General features: G+C 45.2%; 1 pseudogene; it reads right to left on the reverse strand.

The window, feature by feature from the left end:
• Positions 1 to 7,077: 7,077 nt before the first annotated feature.
• On the reverse strand, positions 7,078 to 8,634 carry LOC136539143 (probable cystathionine gamma-synthase 2; annotated as a pseudogene).
• Between the last annotated feature and the right edge of the window lie 3,586 nt (positions 8,635 to 12,220).

The following is a 12,220-nucleotide window of genomic DNA, read 5'->3' on the forward strand; positions in this document are numbered from 1 at the left end:
GCGGTTGCTCAAATCATGCTGAATCGAACATTGACAGACTCTTCATCGGCCCTAGCAGAATATTTCCACCAAAACCTAGGGAGGCTTAGAAATGCCCTAAACATGTCGTTCACCATTTGTGTTGACTTTGATAGATGGTCGGAACTACCACGGACTCTCCACCAATCTTGGTTAGTAGCTTAAGTTTGTGTCTACATATTGTTGAGAAATCGATGGGCTCTTCGCCACTAGTGTCGAAGGTTTCGGTATGCTCCAATTAGTCTTGGGTCTGAAGTCTATAATTCAATGGATAGTCTGACACCTTTTGCAAACGCTCTGCTATTCTCTAGGTAGTTGCAAGTCTCTGAACTTCATAGGGACCCATAAGGAACATCATGTGACACTACATTACTATATTTATACCCTTGTTCCATAGTGCTAGCAGATACCATCAGTATTCTTAAATTTCCTTGGCACTTGTTTGGTCCGACCACACTTGCAGATCTGGCTTAGGTCATCAGTCTATCGAGTGGGGGTCCTACCAAGAAGAGACCACACACCGAGGAGCAAGGTAGCCAGCAAGGCTCTCGTGAGTGGGTGGTGCCACCTAAGAAGAGGAAGACACCGCACGCTAGGAGATCCAAGAGGGCCACTTCGCCTAGCATCATCAATGACAATGAATGGGCCATGCTTGAATGAGAAGAGGAGGAATAGTCCCTTAGACATGGCAAGGGTCCAATGAATAGGTCCGAGAGAGAGGACTCCTCGTTCGATGAATTCGAGGTGGATTACAATGATGATGAGTATGAGGAGGAAGGGGCCCGTCCAATATGCTTGGAAAATCATCCCAAGATGGACTATTCCTAGGAAAACACCAAGAAGTACAAGGAGGCTTGTCAAGAGAAGCACTACTAGAGGGACAATGACACCCTTTCTGCCAACTTCTGCTCTCAGGTCCAATATCGACTCTTCTAGGGTGAATTCATCAACAGGCCAATGCAAGAGAGCCAGTGGATCAATTGGGCTTATTTGGATGGCTTTCCACGCATCAAGGACTTGGTCCAAAATTTTCGGGTTATGGGTCTTCACAAGGTGATGGAGTTCAGCCACAATTGGAATGAATCTGCTATTCGTCAGTTCTACGCCACTCTTTAGGTTAACATGGAGGATGAACTTCTGACTTGTATGACTGGCAAGAAAATCTTCACTACATCATTCCAAGAGTTTGCTATTCTCATTGGTCTTGATTATGAAGAGATGAAGATTGGGAAGTCTGTAGGGGATCTTCTCCTGATGTAAGAGCACGAGACCTATATGTTCTAAGTAGATGGAAAACATAATCATGGGGGTAGCAAGGACTTCAGGAGGTATCCTTCCCTGATCTTCAACATGTTGAGGCATACCATCATGCCCAAGGTTGGAAATTTCGATGTTGTTCGCATCCCTTATTATGAAGTGATCTGAGCTATCATGTTCAGGGACAAGCTGAACATGGTTGAGTGGATGGCCACTAGGATTGTAGAGTGTAGGCTTGGCAGGAGAGGTGCCTTGGTATTCCAGTCGTACATTATGGCACTGATCCATCACAAGACTAGCTTCTTAGGAGTTGATGGCGTGGTGCATAGGCATTTCCACCCGTTCAAGAATAAGGAGGCTTTGGAACAAGAGGATTCACCTTTGCCTAAGGTTCCACCACTGCCTATTACAGCTACAGTCAAAGATGGTGCTATTGTGTGGACACCACCAGAGGATTACTTTGTCCCATACTTTAAGCGCCTTAACCGTCAGTTCTAGGAGTTGTTTTCTCCACTCTACCAGGGGTTGGATGCGAGGTTCGCCAAGCAGGAGCAATTCCTTAAGGATAGCTTTGTTGATCCAATGACTACCATGGTAAATAGTTTGGCTGATCAGGTGGGGAGGATGGCCACCAAAGAAGAGATGGGTCAGCTCTGCTCTAAGATTACTTCATAGGTCCAAGCTACCGGGTAGCTCAAGCAGCCCTTTGACATGCTATACCACCATGTCTACCGCTGCTACCCAAAGCCATCAGCTAGCAACTGTGATTGGTACACTCCTTCTCCTTTTTACTTACTTGTACTCCTTTTGAAGTATCTTCATTCTCTTATAAGACTATTCTCATATCTACTGATTATGCAGAGCCCATTCCACTCTAGATGTGTCCTTTGCTTCTGGCCACTCAGGGAGTTGCTGCTTCTCCTATAGGTTCTCTAGGTATGCTTGTACTTCTTGTGGCTACACCTTGTGATACCCTTATTTTATGGCTACCATGGTTTCTGACCATTGCTCATGCCATGTCTTCATGCAGGTGGACAAGCCAATGATGATATCTCCAGGAGCCTTTCGTCCTGCTGCCATTCTTGCAAATGTCGTCGCCTCAACAGCCCAATTGGACTCTGTCCGACCAGTGATTGCCTTCATGCCTTGCCGCCGCCATTCTCCAAAGTTGGTTTCGCTCCGGTCCATCATGGGAGCGTTTATCAGATACTTTGAAATTTGATTTGCTTCACCACCCAGTTGTGTTGGGCGTTCTTGGATTGTGACATACTTGATACTATGATTTGTTCTATGGGTCATCCATCGAGGTGATGAAGTTGACATCCCATTTGAATATATTCCTTTAGTTGGTCGCCTCAACTTGTTTGACATCTCATCCTTCTATTGATGCTTGATGGTTGTTGCTCTAGTTTGGATTCTTGTGCATATGATTGTCCGTATATGGGGGATAAGGCCTAAATATAGACGAGGTTCTGCCGAAACTTTCACCGATCCAGTAATAGTGAGTGAAGGGAACCTGATTGGGAGCTTCAGAGGTTCTAGATAAGGATGTTGGGATCATTCTAATGTTCTCTACACTTTCCGCCCTGACATGCTCGATCTAGATGGGCGCTCTACCACAGCCTAGTATTCCTCACTAAGGTAAGCTATAACTATCCTTCCCAACCTTATACTGAACACTAATCGAGTCCTAAATTTTCTCTACAAAAACAAGATCCTTTGAACCTTTTCTTCGTATCATATAGTATTGAGGGAACAGGGGCTAGATTCAACTAGAGAAGAGAGTTAAGATAACTTAGGGTTTTCCTAAAGCATAAAGCAAAATTTTAAAGTTGAAAGCTCAAGTGCATATCGAGTGGGTTGAATGATGCCTTGTATGAGGACTGTCGGTGTAAGTCAATGAACTGCTCTAATACCCTGTCCTGTATCAGGGGACTGTCATGCACGGGCATGCATGGCACGCCAGTACATGGCGGGGGTTGTTGCTAATTTGGCACCACGAGGCCCCTAGGAGTGCATATAGCAACTCCTCTTCAGGATCTTTGCATTGAGTTACACACACATTCCCGATGCAGGGCATACCAAAAAACTTGATCGATTACACACTTAAGTCTCCAACGCTTAAGCTGAAACATTATTGACAATAACACAAGATTAAAACAAGAAACTACTACTAACACTATCTTTCTAACTATCTGCTGCCCTCTACCCAAGTTACACTTCATTTTACTCTTCTACTCATCGGAAAACACATAGCTCATCTTGGAGAACTTCTAAGGTCTACTAACCATCGCACTCATCGGAGATGGTTCTGGAGGAAAACCTCAACAACCTGCAAAACAACTTAATGGCAATGCTGTGAGTACATTTCATACTCGCAGGACTTAATTCCAACACATAGATATTTGATGGATGCATAGGTAATTTATTAGGCATTTGTATATATGCAGAAAAGCGCATGGCGTTTCTTATATGACATGCTATGATCCATTTTAGAGAATTAGTATTAACAAGAGCTATATCTATAGGGATATTAAGCATATATAAGCCATATCTTCACGTTCCATCATTACACTACCATGGGTATAGAAAATAGGAACAACCGAATCATTCTGTCTTGAAGGACTTCAAGCTTTCGAACTCTATAGAGGTGTAGAACTATACCCACACGGAAAACAGGACTAACCACCATACACTGGGTCTGGTAGTAAGGGTTGCCTCACATTCTCCAACCTTTCCCTAATCTGGCCCGAGTGTTCGACAAAAGGTTCGGCTAGTGCCCAGTCAATGTCCTGGATATTCCTGAACCGACGCCACCCCCTTGCCTGTTTCACGGATAAACCGGTTGCAATTAGTTACTTGGCTTGTTGAACCCCATCCATGACATGTGGTCTGTATGGGTGGTTACTCGGACTCACGTATCCCAATAAATGCTCCTTAGTTGCTCCATGAGCTATGTTATTTGAGATCCCACACTCACAACGACCTACCCCTCACATGACCAAAGTTACCAAAGTGGTATCCAAGTTTATGACCTTTGGTGTTGTTGTGCCTTAGCCAGATTAGTGAAGTAAGTCAAGTTGTACCCTCATTGCTTTTAGTGGTTAATTATCCTAGTGTAGCATCTTACATGAATGAGTTCCTTTCTCATACTCGACTTCTACCGTTGCTAAGTAACTAAGCAATAAGCAATTAAGCATTTCCATTTGCATTGTTTAGTGAAAGGCTTCTACTAAATTGATGAGTGACTTTAAGTGCAGAGTGAACAAGATTATCATTCAAAGCTACATGTGATGCATAACTTATAATGAGACTGTATAAGTATTCAAAATAGGGTTTATAGTAGTGGGGTGCCTGCCTGATTGTGTTGTCGTCCTAACTCTCAAAGCTGGCGATGATGACCTTTACAATTACATAGTCCTTACTCGAAGCGTTCCTGAAAGAACTGAGGAGACACGACTTAGGAGATACATCGATGATCCAAGATAACGAGAAAGGACATGGGTGCATAGGTTATTGCTAGGAACTTAGGAAGGGACATCTACTGTCATGCTATTTGGTAAAAGGCTTTAAACTAGTGTTGTCAACCTCATGGGTAAGCTTGCTAAACAAACTCACACTCTCTATGGGCTAGTGGATACTCTATTCTTAATGACGGACACTCCGCTGTACTAGGTACGGTGGTAGGCTATTCCTGGGTTGGCTCTATTCAGATTGATGGACAATCCGTGGAGGTCACAGGTACTCTGGTAGGTTATGGTCTTAGCCATTTCTAGGGTTTATTATCGACATCGGATGGTCCGATCGGTTGACGGACACTCCGGTACGAACTGGATAGCTATTCCTTATAATCCAACAGACGCTCCGCCGTGAGTGATGGATGCTTCGGTATAGATTGGTTACTCTCAAGGTTACTAGACATAAGGCTTTATAATTCAACGGATACTCCGACGACTTATCGGACACTACGTTGTTCCTACTCCGTAGGGTTATGGGTGCTTCTGTAGGGTGGTTTACTAAATTAGGAAGGTTTATCAGGACGCTCCGCCGCATTTGATGGACACTCCGCGAGTTGGGCGACAGAACCTATGTTCTGTGTTTTAGGTTGGTTAGATCCTAATTTGGGGTAGTAGACATCTATGCATGTGCACCAAACTTCTAGGATACTTCTAGGGATATGCTAGGCTAGGACTAGATGAGTTTTGGGTTATGGCAAACTAGTGCATATAGTGATTTGGGTACTATTCCTTTCCATGAACCATTTGGGACTAAGGCTTGAGATTGAGAAAAAGGAACTTAACTCTAAGGTTGATAATCATGAGAGGCTAGGATCCTTGATAAGAGGTTGAGCACACCTTGCTTTCTATTCTTGAAGAGAAATATCAACATCCTTGTAAGAATCCATAGAAAAGCATGAGAGTGACATTGAGAGGGATTTCTTGAGATAGGTCGTGCATAGGGTCTTCATCTTACCTTTGTGATGAATGAGAATGTCACCACACTCCATGATCCATACATGCATGAGAGATTGAGATTAGTGTTTGGGAGAGATTTCCAATTAATCAGTATGAGAGCTCATGAGCTAACCATGATCATGAGGTGTGGATGAGTTGAGCTTGATGAAGTGATGATCTTTGGTTTGCATGTCTTCACTCCATCTTCCACCTTCATCTCCAATCTCCATTTTCTCTCTCTAGTTCTTCCTTGTTCTTGCTCTTTTAGAGAGAGAGAGGGAGGTGAGAAACGGGAGAATGGGTTGAGTTGGTGCTGCTTCAGCTGAGGCATGGTTCATCCAATTTCGTGCATATGACACGTGGGGTCAATGGTTGAGTGGAGGACAGCTCATTCCCCACTTACTGCATGCAGTTCAGATATTAGCGGATGGTCCGGTAGGACGTCGGACTGTCCGGCATTCTCAGTTGGTTGAGCGATAGGTCCAATTACTAGGGACTTGGCATTGGGCCAGTTAACTTTATTCCAAATGTCAACAAACGGATCTCTAATAATCTGAACCATTGTGTTACACCTTTTAGATTGCGAGTCGCTAATATATTCGCGGTTTCTGTTGTATCCAAAGGCTTGTAGGGATCATCCAGGAGCTTCGTCGTGATCGAAATTGAGAGCTTAGGTTGTAGCGAATTCGGATTGTTACACTCAGTTCTAAATTATAAGTCGCTTTGATTTTTTTGGTACATGAAATTTGCTATGTATATGGACATACGTTATATCTAAATGCATAATAAAATAGATATACCCAAAAAAGTCAAATTGACGATAATTTGGAATTGTGGAAGTATTTAACTATACAATAGTATGAAAATTATGGTTATGATATATTTACAAGTAAATATTTTTGGGCTTAATAAGATGAACTACAAATTTTTATGGGTCCTCATATTAAGTCATAAAACTCCATATTTACATATACCAACACTTGGATAGCATGAAAATTAAGGTTATGATATATTTTGACTAAATATTAATGGTTTTGTTATCATTTTCTCTCTCCCATACTTTTATGAGTTAGAGTACTGTGTTAAGACATGGTGTGAAGTTTGATTCCAAGACAAATTGAAACGCGTGACCCAATCATTGGATAAAACTTCAAACGTCCTTTACCTGTATGAATTCGAGTAGAGTGTGTTCGGACATGTTATAGAGTTTGATTCAAGATGAATGAGAACGCATTGAGCTTCATGCCTTCCAAGTGACTAGACCATAAACTATACGTACAGTAGCAACGCACAGACATTTTCGCTAGTAAATATATAAGTATCTAGCAAAGCTAGGTCAAAACCTAGCTACAAAACTGTACTTTGGTTGAGTCGATGGTGATTCCTAGCTAATTAAATCCTGTTTAGCGCTTGAAGTATATCATCCATGAGATCTTCAAACTTCTCAATTCCAAAGCTGAACCTCACCATGTTGTCTTTGATCCCATTCTTGGCCTTCTCCTCCTGGCTCCGTCCCCAGAATGACATGACCGCCGGCTGCTGCACCAGGCTCTCGCACCCGCCCAGCGAGGTCGCGATGAAGGGGATTTCTAGCGTATCGACAAAACTCATGGTACCATGCAAGTCCGCCTTCAGCTCGAAGCTGACAACGCCTCCGTAGCCGGACATCTGACTCGTTGCAACCTCATGCCAGGGGCTGCTCTCCAGCCCTGGGTAGTGCACCCGCTTGATCTTTGGGTGGCGCTCTAGCATGCGTGCCATGCGCAGCGCCGTTCTGTTATGTGCCTCCACGCGGAGCGCCATCGTTTTGAGCCCACGGATGACCATGTATGCCGCGTTCTGCAAAAATTATGATTTGTCTTGGAGTTAGTATCGCACTATATATCGTTAGCCGCTGGCAGCTCCAACTCCAAGGGTTAATAACGGTCTAGATAGAGATGACGTACCGGAGAGATGGCGCCCCCGATGTCGTGGTGCCAGGCGCGTATTCTGGAGATGAGCGCCTCTGAGCCGCTGACGCATCCGGCGATGGCATCATGGTGGCCGGCCATGTACTTAGTGGCGGAGTGCAGGACAAGGTCGGCGCCGAGGGTGAGCGGCTTCTGGTTGATGGGCGACGCCATGGTGCTGTCGATGCACACCAGGGCACCCTTCCGGTGACACAGCTCCGCCACGTGTCTGATGTCCACGCACTTGAGCATCGGGTTCGTCGGGGAGTCGGCGTAGAAGAGGGTCACGTCGTCGTTCTCGTCAAGAACAGGCCCTCAGCGACTCCATGCCGTCGTCGAGGTCGATGAACGTCGACCGGATGCCCATCCTGGAGAGCTTGTCACGGATGAACGCGCGCGCCTCGCTGTAGCAGTCGGTGGTGGTCACCACGTGGCCGCCGGGCGGGACGAGGGCGAGGAGCGTCGTTGTGATGGCGTTCATGCCGGAGGACGTCACCAGGGTCGCCTCGGCTCTCTCCAGCGCGCTGATCTTCTCCTCTAGCACCTTCACCGTCGGGTTGCTGTAGCGCCCGTACTCGAAGCTGTGGCGCCGGCCTTCCTTGAAGGCTATGAGGTCCTCGGAGCTCTTGAACCAGTGCGTCGTGCCGCTCACGATCGGGGTGGCGATCGAGTCTGTCTCTGTGCCAGTGCCACGTCCACCCACGTCCGCGCCCTTCTTCCCGAGCTTCTCCCCAGCGTGCACGGCGAGGGTCTCGTCGGAGGCGCGCCTTGCCCTTGGCTGATGATGGGCGTCACCGTCGGCGGCGGCGGTGACCAGCTCTTGGAGCAACGACTCAGGTGCAGCTGGGCACACGACAGCGACGCGCTTGTGCCTGGGAGAATGGCAGCGGTTGGACAAGGCTGCGCTGGTGCCTCGGGAGTGAGCTCATCTTGACAAGCCTGCTGGACGGAGCCATGACCGAGCTTGTGGTTGTGGGATCAACGACTCAAACCAAAGATTGGATTGGAGTTGATTTCGTGCTTGTCTTGTCTGTCTGCTGCACAGGAGGTCAGGCAAAGAAGACGATGCGATTGAGCTTATCGGTTGGTGTGTGTTCTGCTGCCTCGCCTACCTCCGAGGCATTTATACATAGTTGCATACGCGCGTGAACTATATTCACGCGTGGGCGCCGCTGTAGGGGGGATTAACTACAATTTTTGACATGAGTTTCTTATGCTCTGTGATGATGAGTCAAAAGCGAGTGTAGCATATATATATCCAGCTCACTTAATTAACAAGGAATGTAGGAACAAACCATGTGATATCGTTAGTAGTAATTAAATTGAGGGAGCAGTTCAGATCTTGGACATCACTGCCGGTTCAAAAACCTCATTTCACTGCCGGATTTTGAACCGACAGTGGCATACCGGCAGTGATGAGGGGTCGATATCACTGTCGGTCCTTAAAAACCGACACTGATCTATAGGAACCAGTGTCGGTTTCTGACTCCACCCGACAGTGTCCAGTCGAACAACACTGCCGGTTTATAGAGCCAACCGACAGTGACGGTTGCTTCAAGAGTGTCGGCTCTTGGCTCAAGCCAGCAGTGTTGAGCAAGCCTACACTGTCGGTTCATGGATCAAACCGGTAGTGTTGTGGTAAATATCAGTGTCGGTTCATGGATCAAACCGGCAGTGTTCTCGTAACTATCAATGTTGGTTCATGGTTCAAGCCGGCAGTGTTGAGCAAGCCAACACTATCGGTTCATGATTCAAACCGACAGTGTTGTAGTAAATATCAGTGTCGGTTCATGGATCAAACCGGCAGTGTTCTCATAACTATCAGTGTCGGTTCATGGTTCAAGCCGGCAGTGTTGAGCAAGCCAACACTGTCGGTTTCCTTCTAATAGGCAGTGATGGTTACGACAACACTGCTGGTTTGTTGCTAACCGGCGGTGATGGCCCGTTCATATTTTATTATTTTATAATTTATTTTAATTTATATTTTTTCGTGAAATCGGGTTTCGCTTTATATACGCTACGTAGACGACAGGTCCATCAATATTAAACATTACAAATGTTACGATTACAATTTAAATGTTCTTATCCACATCTCGATCTCTCAAAATTAAAAATAAATGTTCTTAGACTTCACACATGCTTCTCGGACTTCCTACAATAATCTAGCGAGCCGCTCTGGGCCATACTGGTCCTTGTACCTCACGGATTGTGCAATGGAAAATACTCTATCTTTTTTCAATACCTCGGCTAAGATGAATTTTGCCAGCTCCGATTGTAGTGCGACGATCTCCATGTCTAGCAGCCTTTCGTGCTTAAATTTCTTGCGCTGTCGTTCAAAAAGATGATATCCAACGAGGAACAGTAAATTATTTTGTTGAATTATTAACAGACATAAATGAAATGGAGATTATACACACCAACTTATCGGCTTCTTCCGATTTCCCGCCGATGTAGCGAAGCATTGCCCACATTACATAAAACCCGCATTCATTGTTTTCCGCCGGCTGTGATAGGTACTTCCCCTCCATTTTGACAACCTTGAATGGGACTGGCGTCTCACCGATATGTCTTCTTCGGACACTGAGCAATATTAAAAGAAGAAACATTAGAAAGCGGTACGTGTGACTAGAAAATAATAGTTATTAGGATCGCTTACTAATTCAGCACTGCCACCAGTGCATCCAGATGATGAAATGGTTTTTTCTTCGAGTCCCACACCTCGATCAGATTTTTGGTAAGATTGACACAAATGAAGACGAAATAGTTGCTGCAATCATAGAATCCTAATTATCAAATAATCTTAACGAAAAAAGAAGCATAAAATTAAAAGTCAAAAACACATACTCGCAGTTGTAGGCTAGAAGTATGTGAGTTTTCTTCTTCATCATGAATTCATCGAAAACAACAATCAATCTTTGTTTCAGGTCTTCCACGTCACATCCATAGAGGCCTAGACAGGTCCTCTCATTGACTCGCAAGGGGTCCAAGAAGCCTATGTAATCCCATTTGCTTTTTACAATGCAAAATTTTGATATACACCTACATAAAATCATGGGAAGTGCTCAAAAGTTAATAATTTATCTCGAGAGAGTAGTTAATTGTAATATCGCGCATGCAGTGTTATCCTAAACGCTAAACGGTAAACAGTCGGTCACCTACCGTTTAGCCTATTATTCGGGCAAAACGGGTGTTTAAACGGGAAAAACGGCCGTTTAAACGGTCAAAACAACCGATTAAACGGAAACGGTGTACCACCGTGTAGCGTTTAAACGGTGTGTAAACGGGCTAAACGGCCGTTTAGGCGAACAGTGCGCGCATGTAGGGTACTTACATAGTCCACAGCGTCAACATTTGAACATCGAGATCACGTTTCTGGTATAGCTGGAACAAGCACTCCCACTCGACATTGAACTTCTCTTCTTCGGGATAATGGAAAACATGTGGCGAATGGATAATAACCTCAAAACCAAAGTCGTCCATCTCTGTTGCTAGAGCCATGTAATATTCATGCAACTGGCGCATATATGTTGTTAGATTTTTATACTCGTCATCAGGAATCAAAAGATTGCCCCTTTCATACTTTATTGCCGGTGTTCCCGTCCCTTGTACATCATAATAGATGTTCGTAGCCTCTTCCATGGTTAATCCTGGGTTGTCTTTGACGTACTTCTGTATGTTCCTTAAATCTTTATTGTGTATTTCTTCGTCTCTTGTTGTAGCGTATTTATTCCGTGTCTGCCTTTTGAATTCGGACTTCAACATATACGAAGGCAATGATGCACAGAGATTGAAGAAACTAACACAATCTTCCTTCGAGATGTGTGCTATAAATGTTTCTTTCATCAAGGTGGTAATGCTGCCACTGAACGACCTTTTTCTTTTCTGTTGGTCCACTTTGGGAGCATTAGCGACTGAATCCAAGGACCTTTTCTGCGACTGCGAGGATGTCCTTGATCTTGTTTTGGGCTGCGGTGGAGGAGGAGGATGACGATGAGAATTCTATTTTCCCGGCGCTGATGAAGATGGAGGAGGAGGGGTGGAGGAGGAGGAGGAGTCTCTTTTCTCGGGGCTGATGAAGATGGAGTCGGACGAGGAGGAATAGAAGGAGACCTCTGTCTTCTTGGGGGTGATGGCTCCGGATGAGGAGGGGAGTGATCTCTGTTGGGAGATGGTGAGTGATCATCGGGGGTGGGCGAAGACTCGCAGTCGTCCTCATCATCAGAGGACAATTGATGGTCAAGCTTAATGAAGCGCTTGCGCCAGGCCACTTGAGAGCCCTTGTTTTGACCAAGTTTTGGCCTGTCTTCCGCTATGGGGTACTCAATGGGTATCTTGTTAAACTTCTTATCAAGTATTCTATCAATAGTGATGCAAGCGTACCCTAATGGAATTGGGCGGCCATTAATTGTCCCGTCTCATGCAGGCTAGGCCTGGCCAAGCGCCACCTTGTCCTTTGTCCATTCCTAACGGATGTACAACCTGACATTGATGGGCTCAGTGATGTCGTCCATCGGATGAGGTAGATTCGCCTCTTCTTCATCG

Source organism: Miscanthus floridulus, chromosome 2 (assembly GCF_019320115.1).
Source record: "Miscanthus floridulus cultivar M001 chromosome 2, ASM1932011v1, whole genome shotgun sequence".
Taxonomy (NCBI): Eukaryota; Viridiplantae; Streptophyta; class Magnoliopsida; order Poales; family Poaceae; genus Miscanthus; species Miscanthus floridulus.